The sequence below is a fragment of the Paramisgurnus dabryanus genome, chromosome 10 (genome assembly GCF_030506205.2).
Source record: "Paramisgurnus dabryanus chromosome 10, PD_genome_1.1, whole genome shotgun sequence".
Classification (NCBI taxonomy): Eukaryota; Metazoa; Chordata; class Actinopteri; order Cypriniformes; family Cobitidae; genus Paramisgurnus; species Paramisgurnus dabryanus.
Window position 1 is genome coordinate 30,335,096 of NC_133346.1, and position 24,437 is coordinate 30,359,532.

At 39.4% G+C, this 24,437-nt stretch overlaps 1 long non-coding RNA gene across 1 annotated transcript; it reads left to right on the forward strand.

Annotated features, from left to right (window-relative positions):
• The first annotated feature begins 6,596 nt into the window (after positions 1 to 6,596).
• On the forward strand, positions 6,597 to 11,035 carry LOC135718228 (uncharacterized). Its single transcript, XR_010520679.2, has 4 exons — positions 6,597 to 7,518; positions 7,944 to 8,031; positions 8,293 to 8,375; positions 10,083 to 11,035. It is a non-coding gene; the product is annotated as an uncharacterized lncRNA (long non-coding RNA).
• Positions 11,036 to 24,437: the final 13,402 nt, after the last annotated feature.

Genomic DNA, 24,437 nt, shown 5'->3' on the forward strand with positions numbered 1-24,437 from the left:
TTTAACTCTTTCCCCGCCATTGACGAGATATCTCGTCAATTAAGAGAAAACGCTTCCCCGCCAATGACGAGATTTTCCGTCTTTCCGCAATACCGCTATTATCCACCAGGTGGCGCCCTTCCGCAACTTTTTAAAACCGGAAGTATTGCCCTATGGCAAGCTGCTGCATGTCCGTGTCTGTTTTAAAGATCGCTCTGAATATGATCTCTATGAAAAATCCGTCATAAAAATGGAATTATCTCTGCTTTTGCTCAAAATATGGTGTTTTTGCAAAAACCTACCCATATTCAAAAGCTGATTGCAAAAGAACCACTAAAGGTAGGATGAAACGTTTTTTTTTTTTTGAAAGCAGAGGGTCTGTTCTTTCATTTGGTTAGGGTTTGTATGTTTATATATTTAAAGAAGAACATTTTCTGGAAGGCATTAAACTTTGGTGAAAATCATGAAAAACGCTGGCGCTGGCTGGCAACTTTTTTTAAAAATGCTGGCGGTGAAAGAGTTAAGGGCACTTCACGAAGAGGATGTTGAATGAACAGTCAATCAAAATAAAGAGAAAAAGACGCTGTATTTTATTGCTCTATTTGCCAAGTGTGTTTAATTAGCCATACTATGAAACAATTGCGCAACTTTCTCTAGAGTTTATTCATCAAGAGATCTGATCTTCGAAGGGAATAGGGCATATGGAGGATCACTTTCGATTAGAACTCGCCCTTTTTCTTTTTATGAGCGGCAGCCGCGTAGGCTTTAACCAATCATTGAACAGATCATTAACAACCAATCATAGAACATTTTTCTGAGCTCAAAGTGGAGTGATGAGAAGATTTTATTTAATTCACAAATCAAAAATCTCATAAAGAAGAAATCAAGAATGCAGGTCTTAAAAGATTATGGTGCTTCAGGCAAATCATTAATAAACAAATTATGACAAACAGAGAAGAATATTCATTGTGTTTTATGCTGTACTTTCATCTACCATCTTTTTGATACTCTTTTTTCAAAGTATCGCTTTAAGCACCGTTATGGCAACGAACCCGTTTTAAAAGTATCGATTTGGCACCGGTATAAAAAAACCCAAACAATACCCATCCCTAATCTTGTGCCTAGAATTATTCCAGAAGGTTGTTTTTTTAACTTCCTTCAAAGTTTGATCAATTGTCCATAATAACATGTGCAACAAATAAATATATGGTGTCAAACTCATAGATTTTCATCATTTAAAATTCAGATGCTCTTTTTAAAATATTTGTGGTCAACCTCTGGCACAGCTTTAAAGCTGAAACTTATCAAATCCTATCAGAGGTCCAGAATGTTATTGTAACACACCAGTGGCTTTGCTGTTATCAGTATTAAACATGTTACCCCTCGAAGTACCCCTCCTCACAGAGCCCCCCCCCCCCACATAACAAATCCCAATTTAACCCCTGGTTGTACCTATGTACCACATTATCGGTTGTGAGAGCTGCAAAGAAAACAAGAAAAACAGAATTATCAGTCATCAACTGACTAGAATAGGATTGAAATTAGATATTAAATAGCATTGCTTGCTCCCAGCTACTTGTCATAGGCAGCAAAATAAATGATAAAAAGGACAGTACAGCCAAGAAACAATACCAGAAGCCTCCTTATTAATCTGCCAGCCAAACAACTTTAATCTTCATATCTACATGGCATAAGCCAGTGGTTGACAACTCTATTCCTGGGGACCCAAAGCTCTGCATATTCTGTATGTCTTGCTTATCTGACACACTTAGTTCAGTTCATGGAGCTCTCTCCTAATAAGCTGATAATCTGAATCAGATGCGTTAAATATTGAAAACACACAAAATGTGCAAAGCAGTGGGTCCCCAAGACTCAGGGATGTGATTTTTCCGGATTAATCCGGAATTCCGGATTTCCGACCTGAAAATGTGACCTACGTGAATCATGCAGATACGTAAAAAAATGGGGGGGGGGGGGTATCTCACAGCCGTCACCATGGTAACCCGGGACGGAACCACAATCGCCTTCCCCACGCAACAGGGCCACATGGGCGGCACGTCAGATGACAAAGAGACGCATTTTCCTTCCTTTCCAAGTATAAACCAAACCCTATTCATTCACCAATCAGACCCGATCGTTTCTCTCCTCTCTTCTCCTCATTTGCGACGTTTGGCTGTCACTCGAGTGACGCGAAACAAAGCAGCAAACATATACACGTCGGTTTACTTGGTGGATTTGGAGCGGCAATTTTCAAAGAAATGAGAGGAAAAAACAAGCGACATTGCAGAAAATCCTGGTGGCGACTGAGAGAGGGACGATGCAACAATATTGGTTCCAAAAAAGGCAAGGAAATAAGTTACCTCTGAACGTTTCTCAATCGGAAGGCTGCAGCCTCCAGAGGTCTCATAGGCTGCATACGTCATCGAGCCTGGTTTAACCTAACTGAGCATTACATTCGGAAGTCATAAACATATTACAACAATTTACGATTAACTAAGAATAATAGTACACTTAATAATTGTTAATATTGTGAATCTTGATGAGTCTTGATGACGTATGCAGCTTAGAAATGCGACCTCCGGAAGGCTGCAGACTTAGGATTGAGAAACAGCCTCTGTAACATCGTTTGTTTCAAAGGTTTCGTGTTTTTAAAGATTTAAGGTTGACCAGTTTGATTAGAATAAATAGCACCTGTACTTTTTTTTGTACAATTGCTTTTATTTATTAGTTTCAACCTTCTATTGTTTATGTTTAACAGCTAACAAAGTTACTCATCTACAGGGTCTAAAATTAGGAAAAGAGACCTTTAAGACACTTTATTATAACTAAAAACAGACGTATCATTGGTCTGAAGGAGGGCGCAGAGGGTCGCCAACCTGTTAAGTTTTTTGAAACCTGGCTGCCCAAGCTGCTGGAAATTGAAACAAAACATGGCGCTATTAAAATCGACCGGGCGCATAGAACACTGGGTCCGCTCAAACCCAACCGCGCACGTCCTGTGCTGATTAAGCTTCACAACTACTCGGACAAGAGTAAAACCTTGGCTGCTGCAAAGAAGAAGGAACATCTCGCACATGAGGGAAGTGGCATTCTCATCACGCAGGACCTGTCAGTTAAAGTTAGAGAGGCTAGACGGGCATACAACGACGTCTGCGGACAGCTTATTCAAAGAGGTGTCCGCTTTGTGATGCGCTACCCTTCTAACCTCTGTTTCAACCATAACGGGTCTGACCACTCTTTCCACTCTGCACAAGATGCACAGACGTACTTGAACGGATTGGACTAAGATTATGTTGACTTTATTAGCTGGGATGAACGCTGCGTCACATTTCCACAGTCGGTAAATGCTTGAACAGACAGTTTCACGGTATGCCTCAAACTAAAGTATTTTTATTTTTTCCATATTGTGTTCAGCATCAGTGTAGATTCACTGTGCATTTAAAAAACTTTTTAATTATTTACTGATCAGCAGCAGTATGAAGCTGAGTGATGTTGTTATGCAGCCTTTCTTTTTCTTATTCAAGTATAATGTTTAATTATCTAAAATATTGTTATTATTAAGTTTATTTTCTTTAATTATTATTATTTTTATTCATTTTAAAGGTGCTCTGTTTAGGGCACATACAGTTATGCCACTTGGTTGTTGTTACATAATATACATGTGATGGGAGTGGGGGTGGACTAGATAGAGTTAAACTCCGTCTTTCGGTGTAATGTGGCTGCTTTTTTCACGTCCTCCACATTTTTGTTTTCAAGCTTGGGTGGGGGGGAGGTATGTGGTTATTATGCAAGGTTTGCAATCTTTTTTGATATTGGGGTAGGGATATGTTGGTTCAGTTCAGTGTGTTGTTTATGTTCTTTATTCTTTGCTTGGCTTTAACAACCCAGAGCTCTTTTATACCCGTCGTTTAGTTTTATATACGTACTGATTAGCATTTTAGCAGTAGGATCAAAGTTAGCTTAAATCGTCACTACCGAAACAGTCACAACTGAAACATGTGTTGACTTTTTGGTTGTGACGTGATTGTTCTGGTAGTAAGAAAAAGACACATTTCTTTATTTTAATAAATAAATATAAATAAATGGAAACTTTCAAGTGCACATATATTCTTTTTTAGTACAAATAATTTGTCAGTCATATTTCTGTAATGTTGTATGTGATTTGACTAGGACTACAAACTAAGATAAAATGAACTAGTCCAGATTAATTTAATTAATTCTTAGTAGCTTGACTCATTATTGAGATAAATGAAGGCTATATGATTCTACCTCTGGTCTCTAGGAAAACTTTCTGCGCTTTATATAATTGACATAACAGATAACACTTATCAGTATCATTGTAAATTGACATGTCATTGTTAAGTGTAGACGGGGCAGGCTCACACTAATAATGTAAATGTAAATATCTTTGGTTAATTTGTAGACACAGCTACGGAGAGAGAGGAATCGCCAACATGCATAGACGGAAAGATGAAAGTAGAGTGGACAGTCAGAAAATACAGACAAAGATTGAGGAAGGACTCAGAGAGGTACCAAGAATACGGTACTTAAAAAAGGAAAGGGAACTAAATCAGAAACGCAGGGAAGAAGGGATGCTGAAAAGTATCAAAAAAATATCTGACAGGGAGCAAAGAAATGTCAGAAAAGAATGGAGGAAAAGACAGGACAAACACAGGAAGATGGTTAAAAGACAGTTCTGTGTGTATAGTTCTTTTTAGGGATCAACCAATATGGATTTTTTTTGCCGGTACCGATTTTTGTTTCATCTGCCGTAGCCGATGACCGATACAGGCTGCCGATTTTCTTGAGCCGATACTTGGAGCCGATACTGCTTTTGCTCACTCAGTTTACATTATAAAAATGACACGATGATGCAAATGTTAAAAGTCTCAATTTTAAAAAGTAACAATAATTGAACTTAAAAAACTATATTTAACAAATAGTAAAAACAGGTGAGGGTTCTATGGGACCATTGTTGGACTTTAAGGCGTCCATTGCATGTTCATAATTTAGAGGAAAGGCACAAGATACAAATCTCTAAGTTCAAATATTTATTGATCAGATATGAAAAAGTTTAACAGCGCGCTGGATCGTTTCAAGGCCACAAGCGGCAAGCAACGAACGACCAGCTCAGGAAGTAACATGCATATTTATAAAATATGTGACGTCGATCTTTCTTCAGAAAATCTCCACCCACAAAGGCCGTTCCCCTCGTCCATCTGACTCCATCACCACACCCAATTTTAGCCTGTAGGCAAAGATGGACACACATAGACAAAGAAAAACAAACTGTTCTCCTCTCATCCCTGGGAGCCCTGCAGTTCCTCTCTAGTACTCCTCCACTCCACATAGCATGTTATAATGCTTTCTTAAAAACAAATCATTAATAAAACATTCATTTATAAAAAACATAAGCTGTAAGATGAAAGTGATTATTAGGTAAAACATATTTCAATATCATGACATCATTTCATTATTCGTAAAATTGGTTATATGAATAAGGCACACATTAACTTCTTTAGATAGATAAACACATATTAAATCTTTTACTGCAATACTACTTCTAAGCAAACACTTTAATCATTATTAAAAACCATCTGTTAGGAAAGAAAACACACACACACACACACACACGAGATTCTGTTTCTTCAAGGTTGAGCTGCCCTGCCCCCATTAGGTTATTCTGTATGCAACCTTCATTTCTTTGGTTAATACACATTTATCAAAGACAACATCTTATATTTATTACATCAATTATTCAATGATTAATACTGATTAAGTAAGAAATACATGGCATATTTTATCCTGTGAATATTAAAGCATTGGTTCATAACATGGTTCCCTGTTTGCTTTTCTCCCTCAGGCCTCTCTCTTATCTTAACAATTTCCAGACGTATACATTCCTCAGCATATGCTGTTTCTCCCCCAACCGAACACAGACAACTTTCTTGTACTCAGCACAGAAAGCATAATAGCACATATGAATTATAACATGACATACTGATTAATAAAACAACATAAAAATCCCACAATTCCCTCTCTTGACCTCTGAAAGAGGTCACACATTTTCTTCTTCCTCCTCATCCAGGTTCTGTAGGCCTAATAGCGGCATGCTGTATTTGGGTGGATTTTCTTTTTTCTCTATTGCAGACACTATCAGTCTGTTACACAAGGATCTCCATTGTTTATGCCAAATATTATGGTGACTATAATTGCAGTTATAACTCCTAGGGCCCACAGAACCTTCCAATTTGCATATAGCTTCATCTCTGTGGAAAAAATACACTTATGCCTATTGGCTAATACTCAAATAACAATCGTAAATTCAAGAAGGAAAAGAAAAATGAAATATCCCAGCAAACAATGACCTGGCGGTCCGCCGGCGGTTTTTGGGCGGCACGAAGTCAGCGGCTTGACGCGGTCGGACCACCGTCGGGGCACCTTCGGCAAACCGACCAACGTAAAAAAGCTGTCGGTCTGCCGGCGTTTCTTGGGTGGCAAGCCACCAGCGGCTTGCCCCTGCTGGACCACCGGTGGTACACCAGTGGCAAACCGCCCCAGCAAATAATGACCTGGCGGTCCGCCGGCGGTTTTTGGGTGGCATGAAGTCAGCGGCTTGACGCGGTCGGACCACCGTCGGGGCACCTTCGGCAAACCGACCAACGTAAAAAAGCTGTCGGTCTGCCGGCGTTTCTTGGGTGGCAAGCCACCAGCGGCTTGCCCCTGCTGGACCACCGATGGTACACCAGTGGCAAACCGCCCCAGCAAACAATGACCTGGCGGTCTGCCGGCGGTTTTTGGGTGGCACAAAGTCAGCGGCTTGACGCGGTCGGACCACCGTCGGGGCACCTTCGGCAAACCGACCAACGTAAAAAAGCTGTCTGTCTCCCGGCGTTTCTTGGGTGGCAAGCAACCAGCGGCTTGCCCCTGCCCACCGTTGGTACACCAGTGGCAAACTGCTAGGTTACTGAAACTAAGAATTTTAAAAATCTTAAGAAAATACATGAAAAACAATATGAGACTGCATATAGGGCTTATTTAACGAAATGCATACATATTTTTTTAATATTTCAGTTTAAAAGAATTTTAAGGATAGAATAAAAAATGAGAGATAGTGTTTGATACAATGTAGTCCACGTGCAGGCGTGGTAATTTGGACATTTATAGACAACAAAACGAGTTTGTGATTTCATAATCATTTGAGGAGATTTTAAATTGTTGTAGTGATTATGTCAATGTGTGAATTTGCCATGACGCGTGTGCTGTGCGTGCCGAACACGTGCCCTTTTTGGCTTGTTCGACTTCATGCGGCGCTGCAAGAACCGACAGCTGTATGACGTCAAAGTACCGCGAGAACGATTCGAGAACTCATACGAAGTGTAATTTCGTCTCGCTCTCGCGGCACTTTAACGTCATGCGTCTGTCAGTTCTAGCGGGGCCGCAGGCAGGAAGTCGAACAGCCGTCTTTCCCTCAATACGGATTACCATGAGGTGGGACTGACGAAGCTCCTCTTTCACGGGTTTCTTTACTGTTTTCAGGTAAGTTTAGTCCCTCAAAATACACAAATAATACACAAAACTATTATTGACACGTAACAGAAACGCTTGTGTTGAATATTTACTTCATAGAAATGTTTTTTGTCTTAGAGAAAGTCTGATAGCATGTGGACGCTTTTCAAAAGTGATAATGTTAGGGTGACTATAGCTTTTGCATTGTTTATTAAGTTTTGCTTTTTAAAAAGCAACTTCGTGTGTTGATGAGATGATGTGATAGCTTTGTTCAGGTTGTCAATGCATTATTGGAAGTAACTTAGGCTACTTTGTTTAGCCTAAAATATGCAATGTACTGCACAGTTAAACGGTGAAAAAACTTTCATATAGCGTGAGTATTTGGTGAAACTAGTACAAACACATGTTTTATCGTAAACATATATATATACAAAAAAGTTGTTCTTTTATTTTAGGAGTGACCAATATAACCTCTATAATAGAAGAAAAGCTGAAGATTTCAAAATTTTCTGAAGGGAGCCACAGACAGAGATGTAAACTCAGGCAGGTTGAGAGCATATTAACTCACTTTTTTCACAACATATTACCATGCATCTTGTCATTTTTCTGCGTTTATAGCAGTTATTCCAGGAAGGTTTTAACATCCAAACGTGAGTGGCACCATATGAGCAATATTAAATGAACAAGTAAACCTAAAAACATAGATTCTGTTATATTTTGTATACTTTAATTTTCTTTTCTGTGTTTTACATCCTTTTCATCAATATTGATTGCTTTGTGACAAATTGCATGTTATGTTTGTAGATTTTCCTTGCTGATATCCGTGCAGCAGAGTCAAAGCAGACCTGTCAGAAAACATCTCTAAGTTGCTATGAATCTCATAACTAGTAAGTACAACCTTAAACTAATACATTGCTGTTTACAGGTTTAAGGTTGTGGTTTATTTATAAAGTGCATCCAATTTCATTGGTAAAAAACAATGTTATTTTGTGTATTTGGTATAATATGCAATGTGTTTGCGTGGTGTACAGTTAAAAACACATAAATTTTTATAGCTTTAGATTTCCTCCCTTCCTCAAACGCATTGATTTTGTACAGAACTCATCGATCTGAAATGCGCTGTGTCCCTGATTGGCCAGCTAATATGTACGTTGTGATTGGCCTGAATATGTCTGCCGTCAGCCGGAAATGTGACGCTCCTGTTTGAAAGATTCGGTCACAATGCAATGCTGACAGGAGTTCATTTGTAGGCTATGAGTAAAAGCGGGAGCAATTATACAGACAGTGCATTATTTGAAAACCACGCCCACCGGGGGAAAACAATCCAACCATCTCAATTTACTTTATATTGCATTTCTGGCTTATAACCAAAAAACAAAACAATGCCTGAAAGCTGCTGCGTGACAGAGTCTACAGCTAACACGCTGAAAACCCCAGAAATACGTTTTTAGTACCAAGCTATAAAACTCAGCCTTTAAGGAGACAAAAGTGGATCGCTGATTACGTTTCCCTCCAGTGGGCAACTGGGCATAGTTCTAATTATAGTAGTACTATGACAAGTTGCCTGAATCCAGTTTTGTGTCTTTGAAACGCTAGTTTTTTTTGTGTCAACAGCTTATAAAGTCTTATTTCTGAGTTTTTGGCTTGTTAGCTCAAGCCTGGTCCAACCAGACTCTCGTACATTCATTTCATTTGTACAGGGAGTCTGGCCACGCTCCATTGCAAAGTGTTACTTCCGTTAAGGAGGGTCTTCTGTTGAAGTTTAAAACTATTGGATCTGCCCAGAGTCACTCAGGATCTGCCATAGGCAATTGTTAAAGTGTGGTCGTGACGTATGTCATGCGCCAATACCGGCTGGAAACAACAAGTTTGAATGAACAGACCAACAAAACTTAGCAAACATTGTTCTTGCTCCGGCTTTAACTTCTGTATATTCTGCAATTTTGCAACAACGGACTGAATAGCTTTTCTCACGTCTTTCTCCGCTGCCATTACTGAATTACAACTCAAACTGACGCACGACCTCTGTTCGCTGATTGGTCCTGCAGATTTTTGCAGGACAAAACAACACTCTACACAGCAGTCCCAGACATTGTACTGAAGCGAAATGAAAATTAAGTGGAAGCACGTAGGAGGGCGGAGCCAGGCTATGTTAGCTCCACACCCTGTCACACAGCAGCTTTTAGGCATTGTTGTGGTATTTGTTATAAGCCAGAAATGACATGGAGGTTCAGGCAGCCACATGCAATACAAAGTCATTGTTACTCATTGTTTACGCATATCGTTAACATGTACTAATACATACTTACACACCAAAGTAAATGTAAAATCATGAGTCGGACCATAATTGCTCTTTAATAAAATACAATAAAAAGGCAAGGCTTTGTCACATTTTACTCCTAAATTCTCCCATGCAGTCTAAATCTAGAAAAAACACTACTTCTAAGACAAGCATTCACATACACTAAAACATCTTATGACCTTGTTCTTCAGTAATTAAATAATAAAATGCGCAAACGAGCTTTTGCTTGAAATAATATGAACAGCAGCAACCCTAATCCTTCTCATTTTGCTTTTCTGTTTTTGTCCATCAGGATACACATCATGAGATAACTAGAGCTTATGGCTCTGTTTGGATCCAGCCTCACTTGTGAAGAATTCAGATGACGTAAACACTCACAAAGACATTATATGATGGCATCTATAGATGGACATACACAACTGCCAAATGTAACATATTGTAATTACTGCACCAAAGCGCAACCCTACAGATTTTCAACCCACTTAATATTTTTACAAATACAATATATGTTTATATTTGAAAAAAATATTCTTTAGCTAATTTTACTGATTTATTTCCATTTATTTGTCCACAATACTCTGCCAAAATGATGTTTTGCATCATCCAAATATTGTTAATGTACATATTACAGACATTGTAACAACACAAAGTGGGTTGAAAAAGTTTCTTCTTCTAAGTGCAGTAACTACGCAAACACTAAAACCGAGAAAAAAGTTCTTAAAGTGTTTTACACCAGCGGGTCAAACTTGTTACTGCAATTTTGGCAAACACATTTCTCTGATGGGACAAAATTAAACCAGGAGACTTTGTCACAAGACAACAGATCTCACAAAGCCCATTTCAACCTTCACCTCAATTTTGACCAAATGCATAGTTACTGCGCTTTGGCTTTGTTGGGCAGTATAGTAGTATTATAGTAATGCTGCAGTGAAACCATGGTAACCATATATTTTTAAATCATGGTAAAGTTTGTGGTTACTAAAATGTAGTACTATAAGCCTATGCTGTTGTAAGAGAATGTTTATTCTTTATTATTGTTGTAAAATCATGGTTGATTTTATATTTACCATGTGTTACTGCAAATGATGGTAAAATCATGGATAACTTTGCATGGGTACAGAAAGGTGTAAACTGGTTGTTTTTATTTGTAAGTCATGTTGGTTTTAATGCATGTGATAAATGTATATGCATTTGAATATTTATTCTGTTTACTGACAATAATAAATTTGCAGTTGCTGATGTAAATTGTTTATTATTGTGTTGAAAGACATTTGGTTAGCGTGATTACACAATTATGAACCACGGACCGACCGGGCAGCTAGCAACCATTACCGGTATAAACCAGCGGACCTTTGCGGCTGCCGCTGGTGGTCCGCTGGAAAAACGATGGGTAAAACTCCGGCGAGCCACTGGCGGCATCCGCCGGGGGACCGCCGCTCGTCCGCTGGCCTTGTGTTAGCTGGGGCAGCGGTCCAACAGCGGACCTCCGTCGAAAAAGTAGCGGCTGCCGCTGGTGGTCCGCTGGAAAAACGATGGGCAAAACTCCGGCGAGCCGCTGGCGGCATCCGCCAGTGGACCGCCAACTTTGCCGCCGGTGGTCCGCCGGTGGACCGCTGACCTTATGTTTGCTGGGATGAAATTAATACTGTAGAATTGTATAAGAAACTTAAGAAATTCAAAGGTCAAAATTCAAAGGTCAATATGGTATGTAGTTACCCAGGTTATAATCAATATATGGTAATTGTGATATTCAGGTCTCTAAACACTTCTGTCAGGATTTCCAGCACTTTGTGGAAATCCAATTTATCCAGGCCACACCCCAACCGGGGAGTGGATACACTTGTTATGTTTTCTTTCTCACACCACTCTCTCATACATCTGAGGCTGTAGTTAAAATTCTCATATGTTGGTAAATCAATACAATTTTGTTTTATTATTAAATGAAAAATCAATCTGCCGTCGTCCTCATGGGTAACTGCACATTCACCTGTGTGATTGTTCTGTCTTACAACCTTTTGTGTACCGTACTTAGCTTTGAACTGTACGGCTATACCTGCTCCGTAGGCACAATCTGTGCTCACACAGTGTGCTAGGGGTTCTGTTACTGGGCTGGAAAAAATGTCACCTTTTTATGCACAATTTTACAGAGTGTTTGTTGACTTTGTTGTTGGTGTTGTGTGAGTGTTACCACTGATGTGTTACCACTGATGTTTCACTTCCTGTTTGTCCTCTCTGTATTCCAGCTGATTCACTTTCACTTTCAACACTCTCCCTCTCTTGGACCTGAGTCCTCAGGTCCACACCTGTGTCTGTTAGAAACCCAAACATCATTTATAACAGCTGGGTCGTTCTCACAATTTCGTTGTGTGGTAGCCTGGCAAGAAAAATGTTTAATCAGAGCAGTTAGTTTGTAGAAATAAACATCATCAGTTAGTGACAGGATAGGGTCCTTCACCAGGGCATTCCTCGGACCCGGAAACTGACGACCTGTAAGCAATTCAAATGGTGTCAAACCAGTGATCCTGTTAACAGAAAAGTGAATAGGCATTAATGCAATTGGCAATGCGTCAAGCCATGTTATTTTTGTCTGTGCACAGATTTTGTCAAGTCAAGTTTTAATGTCAAAGTCAGGTTCAATATTTCAGCTTTGCTCTAACATTGGGGTGATAAGCAGCCCCGAAACTATATTTCAATTCCAGTGCTTGTTTGTCAATTTTGTCAGATCTAACTTTGTCTTGGGAAACCATGGTTGGGGATATAAGTGGTTTATTAGGCAGTTGACAACAGCCACTTCATTAGGTACCTTCACAGCCTGTAGTATGCGTCAGGCTTTGCTAGCATTTACTATAGGCCGGCCTTTCCTGGTTTCAAACCCACCTATCTATGGCAGTTCCATATATACTGCACCAATCACATATGCACAGTCACTATAAATAATCACCCTCTCTTCACCAGTGTAGTGCAAGGCTTTGATAACAGCTGTCATTTCAGCTCTCTGTGCTGACTGTTTACCTTTCAATCTACCACTCACTCTAGTCACAAAATCACCCTCAACTTGCTCAACCACAGCAAAGCCTGCCTTTAGCGAACCATCTGATGCTCTGAAACAACAACCATCTGTAAACATTGAGATTACCGGTGGGGGAGTTGTCAGTGGTACCGCGAACAAACCATCTCTCAATTTGTTTGCTTTTTTCAGTCAATGGTATGCAATCATGTGGCTCACCCTCAGTGATTAGATCTGCCATGTGAACACCTTCATGCACATATATGATGTCTGGGCTGGCAATTTCCTTAAATAAAAAGTTTGTTACAACAATCAGTTATTTTCCTATTCTCACAGCTTTTCTTGTTTACCTTTTATAGTGTTCTATGGTGTTCTTTTTTTCTTTTTCAATCTATTTCATATATCTATTTTAATTTCCTTTCTGCCATAGCTGTTCTATGCCATATATATTTGCTTTTTAGCTCAGTACCATCAGTGGAATTCTGACTTCCTCTGTAGATACCAAATTCAATTATGCATTTCTTCCTGTCAGATTAATAGGAGTCTGATTTGATTTCAGAACAGGTAGTCACACCTAACAACAAAGTTCTTGATCAGCCTTTAAATTTGTCTAGCTGATTTTCTCATAAAGATTGTCTGTGTCCCTATAGTAACAAGGTCTTTACTAAACATTGAACGGCTGTTTACTCTTTCCCCTTTTTCACTCAAAGGCTCGTATGAAGATGAAAAAGTTCAGTGTCCAGTGAAGTACTGTCCAGTTTCTCTTGCCTCCAAGAACAATATTGTCTTTGTCAGTCTCTTTCTGGATTCCACTCAGTCTTTTTGGTGTTTCATCCTTGTAATTGTCTCTGACCATATGCAGTGCCCCCTTCACTGCTTGAGTTCAATTATAGTCCCATTCAAATAGAATGTGTTCTCAGTCCAGTTTATGAGTTACTTCTCTCTTTGCAACTCCAACACTTTGATGTCACACACAGTTTTTCATTGTCTGTTTCTTGCCAGCTTTTATTCACTTTCTTGAATGTCAAAGGATCAGAGCTTTCAGCCTTTCAAGGTTTAACTTAACCCATTGCAAAATATTGCCTTTCAATTTAAAATAAAATTTATCTTGTGACCACCTTCCATCATCAGATGAAGACTCCTCTTCATTTTGTTAAATCTTTTTTTCCTTTATACAATCTATCTGTTTCATTCACCTTTTAACAATTTTCTGTCCTTTTTTAATTTTTCATCTTTATTTCCACATTTAATAACTTGGTCTCTACTCTTTTCTCTAATTTGTTGTTTTTCTTTCAAAGCTTCGCCTCTGTCTTTCTGCTAAATTTTGCTTAATCCCATGTATGGTTTTAACAGACTCAATATATCACAGACACACTACATTTTCACACAAATAAAATCTACATCTACATTCAATTCACCGCTATTGATTTGAAAAACAAGCTGTTTCATTGGGGCTCTGGCTTTCTCATAAGGAGGAGGTGTGTGCAAGTAGGGGTAGATCGATTTCACTGGGGGTGGAGCTGCAGGAGGAGCCGTAGGTGTCATACTTGAGTCTGGCTGACTGTTTCCTTGTTTAACCTCCTTTGGCTTTGCAGCTGCACCACTGTCAACTTCCCCTGACTAATGCAACCTCTTTCTGTCTTTTCTTAACATCTTTAGGATCAGTTTGGGCCATCATTAATTGAATTATTTTTTGCCATGGCACATACACCGGTGAACACACATATTCATCACACTCTTTCTGAAATTCAGCCATAATATATATCAACGTTCAATACACGGTACAAATACTATCACAATACAATTTCTCAGACAAAACCACAACAAAAACAGTAAGACGTCAATTTTCTTTTCCAGTATTCGTGGGCCTTACACCTCACGGGCTGCTGTACACCCCCTACGGCTACAACCGAGTCGGTATTTTATAACACCTAATGTATTAAAGGAATCCTCAACCTTATATTTAATTCTGTTAACTTACACCGCCATTAACAGTATTCGTAGGAATTTCACCTAACGGGCCTTTCACCCAAATTGGTACTTTATAGCGCCTAATGCACTAATGGCCTCCAACCATAAATTACAATATTCGTAGGATTTTCACCTAACGGGCCTTTCACCCAAATTGGTAATTTATAGCGTCTACTACGCTAAGGGCCTCCAACCCAATTTTAATAAATCTCTTAATATCTATAAAAATAAAAGTTTTTCACTCTGATCAATTTACAAAAATTTAAATTTGTAATTCAGTTCGGATCTCCTTATCAACACAAGTAATTTGGTATATCCAAATAGCAGAATTCGATAAAACAGGCTTCTGCTTACCTTGTTTTAGTAGAGCACTCTTTTTGTGTTGAAATGGAGCCCTCCCTTACTCTGGTTTCTTCAATGTGAAACCCTCCTTCCTCTCACTCTCTCCTTTCCCTCCACAAAACGTCGGCGGTCACCAATTGTTGGACTTTAAGGCGTCCATTGCATGTTCATAATTTAGAGGAAAGGCACAAGATACAAATCTCTAAGTTCAAATATTTATTGATCAGATATGAAAAAGTTTAACAGCGCGCTGGATCGTTTCAAGGCCACAAGCCGCAAGCAACGAACGACCAGCTCAGGAAGTAAGATGCATATTTATAAAATATGTGACGTCGATCTTTCTTCAGAAAATCTCCACCCACAAAGGCCGTTCCCCTCGTCCATCTGACTCCATCACCACACCCAATTTTAGCCTGTAGGCAAAGATGGACACACATAGACAAAGAAAAACAAACTGTTCTCCTCTCATCCCTGGGAGCCCTGCAGTTTCTCTCTAGTACTCCTCCACTCCACATAGCATGTTATAATGCTTTCTTAAAAACAAATCATTAATAAAACATTCATTTATAAAAAACATAAGCTGTAAGATGAAAGTGATTATTAGGTAAAACATATTTCAATATCATGACATCATTTCATTATTCGTAAAATTGGTTATATGAATAAGGCACACATTAACTTCTTTAGATAGATAAACACATATTAAATCTTTTACTGCAATACTACTTCTAAGCAAACACTTTAATCATTATTAAAAACCATCTGTTAGGAAAGAAAACACACACACACGAGATTCTGTTTCTTCAAGGTTGAGCTGCCCTGCCCCCATTAGGTTATTCTGTATGCAACCTTCATTTCTTTGGTTAATACACATTTATCAAAGACAACATCTTATATTTATTACATCAATTATTCAATGATTAATACTGATTAAGTAAGAAATACATGGCATATTTTATCCTGTGAATATTAAAGCATTGGTTCATAACATGGTTCCCTGTTTGCTTTTCTCCCTCAGGCCTCTCTCTTATCTTAACAATTTCCAGACGTATACATTCCTCAGCATATGCTGTTTCTCCCCCAACCGAACACAGACAACTTTCTTGTACTCAGCACAGAAAGCATAATAGCACATATGAATTATAACATGACATACTGATTAATAAAACAACATAAAAATCCCACACCATGAACTGCACTCTCCACAATGACGAGGAACCATCAGCAAAGGATACTGATCTAGCACTTTACTAGTACAAATATATATATATATAAAATGCATATAGAAATAAAAACCCGCTTTGTGCAGCTATGATCAGCTGTTAGGCCGAGCTTTCGATGTTGTCATGGAAAGGTTGGTTGTTTTTAGTCACATGACCTGCAATCGCTTGTGGCTTCCAGCACTCTGTCTGTAAATAATGCCGGAAAAACTTGGTGAACACAGCAGCCACAAATCGGCCAATGCCGATAAACATAAAACTCGCAAAAATTGGCCTATATATCTGTCTATCAATAGTTCTTTTATATGAAAATTTATTCAACCTACCTCAAATCAAATAAAAAATTAAGTTTACTTTAAACTCAAAAAAGTCAAACTCAGCAACAAGGGAATCAATTTAGGAGGTTTAGAAAAGTAAGAATATGTAATGGAAAAACAGGCACACGTGTACACCAACATTACAGATGGACATGGGTGCACACTAGAGGTCTACACGGAAGACCCGAGACCCGAAGACCCGGGACCCGACCCGGGACCCGTACGGGTTCGAGTCTATATTTTAAATGATCAGCCGGGTCCGGGTCGGGTCTCAATCTATTACTTCGGGTCCCGGGTCTGTTTAACATTGTGGGTAATACCCGAGGTCAATCGGACTTGGAGAACACCCACTCACATTTATATAAAATATTTCAAAATCAGCAACAAAAACTTAGATGAACTGTCGCATAATTTTTTTCTATGACGCTAAAATTGCGTTAAAAAGTTTATATTTGGTTGCTCCAACCAGGCAGCTAACGCGCATGTGCTCTTTTAATGTGTCTCTGGCTACCAGTCAGGAGTTTCTGCAGTGAGACGCAATGACTTTACCTTTGACAATTGGCTCTTTTATTTAGAAGGCGGGACCTATTCCGCCGTACCGCGCATTTTGCACTGACTTCTCTTATTTTTATAATAATATTATAAATTGACCGTCTTGCTGTTATATCTAAAGTTTTCGCGACTCAAAGAGCACAGAGATGATAGCAAAGAAGCAAAGCTAACGAAAGCAGCCATGGCACTGAACGAGCAATCGTTATTATAATCCAAATGGGCAAACATTATTAAGCAAGTTGACCCGATGTAAAACTGCGTTATTAATCACCATGACTGTAAAGTGGACTTTAAAATCTGGAATAAGCATTAAACATTTCAATCGTCAAGAGAGGAATAACATGGATGGAACTTTTTTTGGAAATAAGGATTGTGCATCACACAGACAGGTACAAGGAGGGAGAAGACTAACTTCTATGGGTAAGACAAAAAGTTTAATTTTCGCTACTTGTTTACTGACTTATTAATAACATTTAGCTAAGAATATTTGCCGGTCGGGTCTGTGTCTTCCCGGACGGGTTCGGGTACAGATTTTAAATAATAGACGGGTCTTCGTCGGATCCGGGTCCAGCTTTTAAATAATAGACGGGTCCGGGTCGGGTCCGGGTCCAGCTTTCAAAACAACAGACGGGTCCGGGTCGGTTCAGTGTAGCACATTTGCGGGTCTAATCGGGTTCGGGTAGGACTTTTTGGACCCGTGTAGACCTCTAGTGCACACACACCAAATTCTGCATTTTATAGTGTGGGCCTGAAGTTTTATATGGACATACATGAGGTCATCTTTTTCTCAAGAGATGTGAAAATCAACACAGCATCTTGCACCCCTTTAAGGTCTGAACTATCCGCCATCTCTTCAGCGTTATGTCAGTGCAAAGGGCTTTTATGTGGTGTTGCTTTAGATATTCTTTGTGCTGTATGTTTTGACTGCATAATGCCAACCATTTTTAACTAACTAATTACTTTTTTACACAAAATATGGACAATCCAATATGGTTGTCACTTCCGAAACATTACTGTCACTACCGAACATTTGAGGTCATGACCAAAACAAATAATGTTCTGGAAAAATAAAGTAGGTTTTGTTATCAGAAAGGATGACATAATTTTATTTAGTTAAATAAAAATTTAAACTAATGAATCCTTGAATTTGAAGTCTGTATCAGTGCATGTATGGCAATTACAGAGAAATATTGCTTTCAAAATGCCTTTAATTTGAAGAACCACTCTTATAGTTTTGTAAAAATTTTATTTCTAATCAATATAACCATGAAACTCTCTTTAAAAAAAATTAAAAAATATATTTAGAAGGTTAATGTAAAGATAGGAATAGGCTGTTAAAAACCAAATTTTTATATCAAATGTTGTTGTGTTTCGGTAGTGACACATTTTGGGAGAGAGAAAACATTTCGAAACTGTATAAAAACATGCTAGGAAACTAAAGTGTCCAATCAGTAGATTAGTGTTCCTTAGATGTTCTACTATGTTTACGACTACAAAGCTTGCCGGAAAAAAACACTTTTTTCAAGAAGTTTTGAAGTGTCAATTTGCATCGATTCAGTAGAATGGTCCAGAAAGAAAAAATAATAGTTTGTCAGTGAATGAAATGCAATACCTTAAAGAGAAGCAGAAATAATACTACGACACAAGATCTCGGCAACTGAAACCTATTTCTGAACAAGATGTAGTTAGAGTTGAGGAGCCTACTGGATGGAGGAAGAAGGCTACAGTCCTAAATCCAAGGTAAAAAAGTAGTATACTTTAGTGTATTAGAAATATGATTGAAGTACATGCAGTATAAAACAAGTATGCTTCTACTTGTTGTACTTAATTTAAAGAGTATTTAATATGTACTTTTTAAAAGTATACTTCCAAAAAGATGTAATTAAGTTCAACTTAACAGTCCAAAAAATAAGTATACTAATTTACAAGTAAATCAAAAATCTTTTAAATGTACTTTTTGAAAGTATACTTCCAAAAAGATGTAATTAAGTTCAACTTAAGAGTCCAAAAAATAAGTATACTAATTTACTAGTAATTCAATTATCTTTTAAATGTACTTTTTGAAAGTATCTGTCACACGGTGACGATCTTTCCAGGGGCGGAACCAAAATTTTGAGAGTTTGGTTCCGTCCGGAAGTGTTTCCGCCTGGACCGGAAAAGACGAACACCGGAACTTCCGGTAGCGCCGCGAGAGGGAAAATCAGTGAATTGAATGCAGGTGCGTCTAGTTAACAGGAGCGGCTGATGATTGGAGTACACGCTGAACAGGGCAGTATAAAGGATCATCCAAAACCACAGTTTGTGTTCTGTTTGTGTGCAGTTTGTTAGACTCGTTTGGTGCACTTGTTGTTGGGCTGTTTTTTCTCTCATGCTGAAGCTGGCGTGGCTGTGTGGGACGTAGTAAACCTTAGTGGTTGAAAGACGATCGGAGGCTACTGGGAACAGAAACGAAACCAAAAGGAGAAGCGGAGTTAGCGTGAGTGTTTGCTGTATTGAAGATATTGTGACAAAGTGAATCCGCTGTGCAACCCTGTTGGGGGAAGAAACGCCTCGTTCTGTGTGGCTAGAGTTGATCGCCTGTGTGGAACAAAGAGGAGAACATTAGAAGAGAACTTACAGCGATCGTGAGTATGAAACATTGAGTGTTTGCTATATTGAAGATATTGTGACAAAGTGAATCCGCTGTGCAACCCTGTTGGGGGAAGAAACGCCTCGTTCTGTGTGGCTGGAGTTGATCGCCTGTGTGGAACAAAGAGGAGAACATTAGAAGAGAACTTACAGCTATTGTGAGTATGAAACATTGAGTTTGAAGACACACTTTGCACTAACCTGTTTCGTAGCAAACAACTCCAGGAAAAGGAAAACGGCCCTACCCCTAAACAGTGTGGTGGGCGAGCCGAAGAAGGATAAACTGGGGCTATCACAGTGACGTAAATGCGGACTGGGCCGTGCTAAACATCACCAAATGGACTCCGGTGAAGTGGAGGAAGACGGGCGTCCTAAGTGTTCACTTTGAGTGCGGTGGGTGAGTCTCTGTTGTTGTGGAAATTTCACTTTGATGTGGTGCTGTGAACTGCTGTGTGTGTGTATTGTCAGAAAAACCCCCGCCTCCGCTAACCTCGCCGTGGGAGAACGAAGAGGCTGCCAGTGTCCGTTGTTATTACCTGGCATATGCTGTGAGCACGCTCTGGATGTACAGTATTTCTGTGGTGTTTGTAGCAGTCGTTTCTTTGTATCTGGGTTATTCCGAAGAGTGGTGGTGAAGAGTTGGACCGCTAGAGGCTGTGTAAGTACGACCAAGAATTAATGCTGCTTGTAACATTCATCAAAATAACGCCTACTGTTGCAGAGTGAGGTGGAGTAGATCCCGTCTGTCCCGAGGCCTCTTCGAAGGGGCGCCCCTGTCCGGTGTTCTACTGTCTAGTAAGTGGAGAGGAGAGGGCAGCATCACAAGCCCAACACTTATCTTGTTTTATTCTGCCTCCAGGAGGAAGAGGAGGGCGCCACGGGAACTCAAGACCAGGCGGAGGAGCCTGAGTCCCACATTCCCCTCCCGCAGTGCATTGGACCCCTTCTGCCCCCCCTCTTACTCTTCCAAACCACGGCCCACCTGGAGGGCAGAGCAAAGAGTATAGTTTTAATTCCCTTCCCCCTCCCCATCTCCCATATCCATTTTAAATAATTTAAATAAAGTTTACGTTTTTATACTTACGTGCACTTGTGTTGTCTGGTCATTGGGTTGGCTTTGGGGACCTCCTCGAGGTGGAAGTTAAAAGGGGCGTGGCTTTAGTATAGCAGCAGCCACTCCCGACGTGTGAAATATACTTCCAAAAAGATGTAATTAAGTTCAACTTAAGAGTCCAAAAAATAAGTATACTAATTTACCAGTAATTAAATTGTTTTTTAAATGTACTTTTTGAAAGTGTACTTTGTTGTCAATGTATTTTAAATTGTATAGAAGTTTATTTTTAAGTGTATTAAATTTGACATACTTAGAGTGACATTTCAATATACTTATGGGAAGTATATTTTTTGGAAATTAATTGTTAATTTACTTTTTTAAAGTGTACTATGATCTCACTTCATTAGAAGTGTGACTTATACAGAACACTCTAAAATAAGTGTATTTTTAGTTGCATATCAGAGTACTTTCATAAAATACATTAGAATAATAAAATGTATACACTGCTTGAAAAGAGCTGTATCCGGACAAATACGGATGGGAAATCCATGCTAAACTTTAGGTTTGCCAGATAAATGAGGCAGAGTGCTTGGAAACGTAATACTCAGAAGTAAACTCGTGAAACATCCAGAAACCTTGTGTATATGGATGTATATAGGAACTGGTGGAAGTTTCCAGGAATCCTCACAGCTGGATGTGAGGAGTGCTGGTTGTGAGGTGCTGTCTCTGTTTTCAAAGCTGGGTGGGGGTTTTGAGGCAGCACATAACATAAAAACTGTCAAATCAGTGTGAAAACGCAGATTATAAAAAGTACATAAAGTGCCAGCAGAGAATCCAAAATAATGAAAAAAAAACAAAACATTTGAAACATCCAATGTACTTGGAAATCGTAGTCAGTTAACATCTACAGCATGTTACAACGCCAGGGCAAAAGACTCCAATTCCCAGAATGCACCTGCACCCACCCATTCATTCCCACCAATCAGGATCAATGGCATTATTTCAAACCGCTACTGACTCCTAGTGATGGCCAAATGAGGCTTTCCAGCCCATTGGTTCGCCAAAAGGTTCAGTTACATGAACAGTGTGCTCTCTAGTGACACCTGCTGTGGAAAGCAATGTATTGCACACAAATCTATTCATTCTGAGCAACCAAATTGTCATGGTGTGGGCTTTATCTATTGCCTGTGTCTTAAATAAAGTATTTTACTCTGCTTGTTATAACCTATGTACACACAACTCATACATACACAACTAGATGAAGCCCCTTTTGATAAACGTTAGTTTATCTTTTTGCTCGACACAAGCTCCGGAGCTTCGCTTCAGATGTCACAACCGTCTTCGTTTTCATGCTAAACAGTACGGCTGAGGTAAGTTTGACTTTCATTCCTCTACATCGCACAGATCTGTTCCATATTTGTTCCTATTTTGTTCTTCACTGTGATTATTTTTGTCTTTAAATTAAAACACTTCTCGCATAAAGAACACACAGGAAACATTAAGAGTATACAAAGTACACAGTAACATGCGGTTTTTCAGTGAGCAAAGTTACATGCAAAATGCCTGATAAACGAATCAATTCGATGTTAAAAACTTTAAAATAAATTTTAAAATAAAACTGCAAGATTACTTGTGTTGGAGATTGTGTTGCTAACTGTAGCAAATGGCTCTTTCTTATATTTTAAACGATATAGACTATCTTCTGTTGTTTTTAAGCTCATTGCTGTAGTTCTGATAGATGCTGCTTATTTTGCAAGCCTGTTTTATTAGCTTTATTCTGTTTAGTAACCAAGCCAGCTTCACTTTAAGTTTAAGATAAACTAACGTTAGATGCTGTTGTAAAGAAGCTTGGAGTCAAAATATATTTTAAAGTTGTATGATTGCCTTCTTTTTTAATATGATGTCTATCCATGTTTGTGTTTACAGAGGTCATGTACCATGTGGTCGACCTTGCTGACGCTGAAGAGGTTTCTGTGTAAAAATGATGTAAGTTAAGTTTAATCATTTAATTTAATCTTGTTTTAATTCATCCCCATGTCATGCTGGCTACCAGTCAAATATCGCATACAATTAAAAATACTATTAATCACCTATAAAACCTTAAATGGCTTAGCACCTTCGTATCTTAGAGAATTAATATCAGAATACAATCCAACAGGTACACTACAGTCGCAAATTTCTGGTCTCTTAATTATCCCTAGAATATCAAAAGTGTCTAAGCTCTGAAATTATTTGCCAACTGATGTCTGTGAATCAGACACAGTCAATCACTTTAAATCTAAAGGGACACTTCACCCATTTGTATTAAGCTTTGTATCTTTAGAACCCCAGTCATGTTTTTGAATGGTCGTGCATCATTTCCTGAGACAGGAGAAATACAGATTTCAGTGTTGCACTTCCTTCTTTCAATGATGTAAAAATTATCATTTTGCATCATTAAAAGAAGGAAGTCCAATATCTTTGTTGAGGGGGTGAGACTACAAACACCCCTTTTTTCAGTCAAATAGGCACCAAAGATAGTCCCGCCCGGACAAGTTTTAAGGAAACACCAGGCCGGTTCCGGTCGGAAAACTACCAGTGTGTTTAGAGAGACGTGTCTGTGGATTTACAGGCTGGGCGAAATCAAGACAGAGATTTGGGCTGAAGACGGAGACAGAGATAAGTGTTAAGCCATTAATTCATGCAGTGCTATTATTGATTCGACTTTGTGTCTTGAAGGAACCTTGTATGTTGGAAGGACACAGGAAACAGATCCAAGAAGAGAAATCAGTGACGGAAGAGAATGGAGTATTCTGTTTAAACAAGGCTTCAGATATATGGGACATCTGTAATGAAGAGTGAGGTATTGAGCAGTTAAAGGAACAGTGCGACACGTTGGAACCCCTCCCCCTTTGTAATTTTACTACCATCTGCATTGCTGTTAATATTATTGTCCCAGTTCATCTCTGTCTACCAGATTAAGTGTTGTTGACCACCCAGTTGTTTTGAGGCCCCGTTGACGTGCTTGAGCTGCCCGAAGAGAGGAAGGAGGAGCCTTAGGATCGTGGCCTCGACGCTTTCACGTGCTCGTCCTCTGCCTCAGTCGTTCGATTCTCTAGGACTCCAAGCCCGGGCCAAAGCTGTGACCCTGACCCTATCTCACTGTGAGTGTGGAGTGTGACTCCTTTGAAGTGTGTGCACCAGTGCTGTGCTCTTGTCAATGTAAGTCAGTGGTCATATTCTAGGCCGAGGAAAGAGCCCTGTCCGAGAAGAGCTGAGTGGTGGCATTGGGTGGCCGTTTTCTATACCTACACGACTGGGACCCGTCCAACCTTCTTCCCCACCTAGTGGTGGTGTTGTGGCTGTGGAGGATGACAGCCTATGCCCAGTTCCCTTCTGCCCTTCCTGCCTGTGTAAAGAGGTGTCGTATCCCTCACCGTATGTACATTGGAGTAATAATGGTGAATAAAAAATTGTGTGTTCTCTGCTACCAGCCTGCAGGTCCTGAGCTAAGGGCTCTGTATCGTCGTTGGACTGTTTCATTAGAGATTGGGAAGTCAACGCCTGGGGGTTCAAT